The sequence below is a fragment of the Pristis pectinata genome, chromosome 14 (genome assembly GCF_009764475.1).
Source record: "Pristis pectinata isolate sPriPec2 chromosome 14, sPriPec2.1.pri, whole genome shotgun sequence".
NCBI lineage: Eukaryota > Metazoa > Chordata > Chondrichthyes > Rhinopristiformes > Pristidae > Pristis > Pristis pectinata.
The window spans coordinates 51,839,243-51,841,983 of record NC_067418.1 but is presented as its reverse complement, the minus strand read 5'-3'; positions in this window follow the sequence as shown (position 1 = coordinate 51,841,983).

Below are 2,741 nucleotides of genomic sequence, written 5' to 3'. Positions count from 1 at the left end.
CATACTGGCTGTCCCTAATCAATCCATGATTCTTTAAATGCTCACAGATCTTATCTCTTAGAATCCTTTCTAACAGCTTTCCCACCAGAGACGTAAGGTTCACTGGTCTGTAATTCCCTGTACTATCCCTCCTAACTTTCTTGAATAAGGGGACATTTGCGACTCTCCAATCCTCCGGTACCATTCCCGTGGACAACGAGGACACAAAGATCCTAACCAACGCTTCAGCAATCTCTTGCCTCGCCTCGCGAAGCAGCCTGAGGAACATTCCGTCAGGCCCTGGGGACTTATCTGTCCTAATATTTGCTAACAGCTCCAACACGTCCTCTCTCTTGATATCTACATGCTCTAGAATATTAACCTTACCACCACTATCCTCAGCGTCATCAAGACCCCTCTCCTTTGTGAATACTGAAGAGAAGTATTCATTGAAAACCTCACCCACTTCCACAGCTTCCAGATACATCTTCCCACCTTTGTCTCTAATCGGTCCTACCTTGACTCTAGTCACCCTTCTGCTCTTCACGTACGAGAAAAAAGCCTTGAGATTCTCTTCAACCCTACTCGCCAAAGCCTTTTTTATGTCCCCTTCTCGCTCTCCTCAGCCCCTTCTTAAGTTACTTCCTTGCTACTCTATATTCCTCACGAGCCCTATCTGATCCTTGCTGCTTACACCTTGTGTGTGCTGTCTTCATCCTCCTAACTAGATGTTCCACCGCTCTTGTCACTCACGGTTCCTTCACCCTGCCATTCTTTCTCTGCCTCACCGGGACAAATTTAACCTACAGCCTGCAAGAGATCCCTGAGCATCGACCACATCTCCATAGTACATTTCCCTACAAAAATGTCATATCATTTTACACTCTCATGTTCGAGCCTTGTAGCCTCATAATTTGCCTTTAAGCCAATTAAATATCTTCGCGTCCTCTTTGCTCCTATTCCTGTCCATGACAAGCTAAAGGATATGGAGCAGTTGTCGCTGTCCCCCAAATGCTCACCCACAGGGAGTTCTGCCACCTGACCCGGTTCATTACCTAAGACCACATGTAATATGGCATTCCCTCCAGACGGTCTGTCAACATACTGTGACAGGAATCCGTCCTGGACACACTTAACAAACTCTGCCCAGTCTAAACCTTTGGCACTAAGCAAGTGCCAATCAATATTTGGGAAGTTGGTCTCCCATGTTAACACCCTGTTATTCTTGCACCTTTCCAAAACCATCCTCTAAATCTGCTCCTCAGTATCCGTGCTGCTACCAGCGGGCCTATGAAATGCCCCCAGTAGAGTGACTGTTCCTTTCTTTTTCCTAACTTCCAGCCATACTGACTCCAAAGAGGATCCTTCTCCATTATCCACCCTTTCTGCAGCTGTAATTGTGTTCCTGACCAGTATCGCCACCCCTCCTCCACTTCTCCCCCCTCCCTATGCCTTCTAAAATACAGAAATCCTGGAATATTCAACATCCATTCCTGCCCTTGTGACAGCCAATTCCCTGCAAGAGCCACGATATCATAGTCCCATGTAGTTATCCAAGCTGTCAGTTCATGACTTCTATTCCTGATACTTCTTGCATTTAAGTAAATGTACTTTAGCCCATCCACCTTTCTACTTTTTACCCTGCTTCTCCTTCCTCAAAGTCTCTCTGCCTGACTTTTCCCGATCCACTTCTTCCTCTGACCTACCACTATGGTTCCCATCTCTCTCGCAAACTGGTTTAAACCCTCACGAAAACCCTAGCCTGCCTGAAAGGATATTAGCACCCCTTGAATTGTGTAAACAGTCCTCTCTGTGCAGGTCCCACCTTCCCCAAAAGAGATCCCAATGATCCAAAAACCTACACCTTTCCCTCTTGCACCAACTGCTCAGCCTCGCATTTATCTGCCATCCTCTCCTATTCCTACCTACACTATCACCTGGCACTAGCAGCAATCCCGAGGTCGCTACTCTCGAGGTCCTGTTCTTCAGCCTTCTGCCAAGCTCCCTAATCTCACTTGTCAGGACCTCATCCTTCTTCCTATCTATGTCGGTGGTACCAACATGAACCACGACTTCTGTCTGTTCTCCCTCCCGCTCAATCATCCTGTGGACCCCAGCAGAGACATCCCGGACCCTGGCACCTGGGAGGCCACATACCATCCGGGATTCATGCTCACTGCCACAGAACCTCCTATCTGTTTCCCTGACCATCGAGTCCCCTATCACTACTGCCTTTCTCTTCTCCCTTCCCTTCTGAACAGCAGGACAGGCCCCACTGCCAAAGACCAAGCTACTGCTGCTTGATCCCTACAGACCATCCCCCTAAACAGCTTTAAGAGCGGAAAACCTGTTATTGAGGTGAACAGCCTCAAGGGTCCTCTGCTCTATCTGCTTGTTCGTTTTCTTTTTTCCTTTTCTCTCCTGACATTCACCTTTCTATCTGCTTCCTGGACCCCAGAAGTACCTGCTCTAAGGGGGTGGGGGTGGTGACTCTGTCCTGATGCACAGCATCGACCTAACTCTCTACTCCCCCCCCCCCGATGCTTTGCAGTGTTTGAAGTTGCGACTCCAGCTTATCAATTCTGAGCCGAAGTTCCTCCAGCCTCAAGCACTTACTGCATATGTGGTCACCGTACACCACAGCAAGGTCCACGATCTCCCACATCAAGCAGCTGCAGCACGCCACCGTGTCCTCCATCTGAACTAATTCTTTCCCAACCTAGTTTTATGCAACTTAAAAATTTATAATAGATATCAGGTCA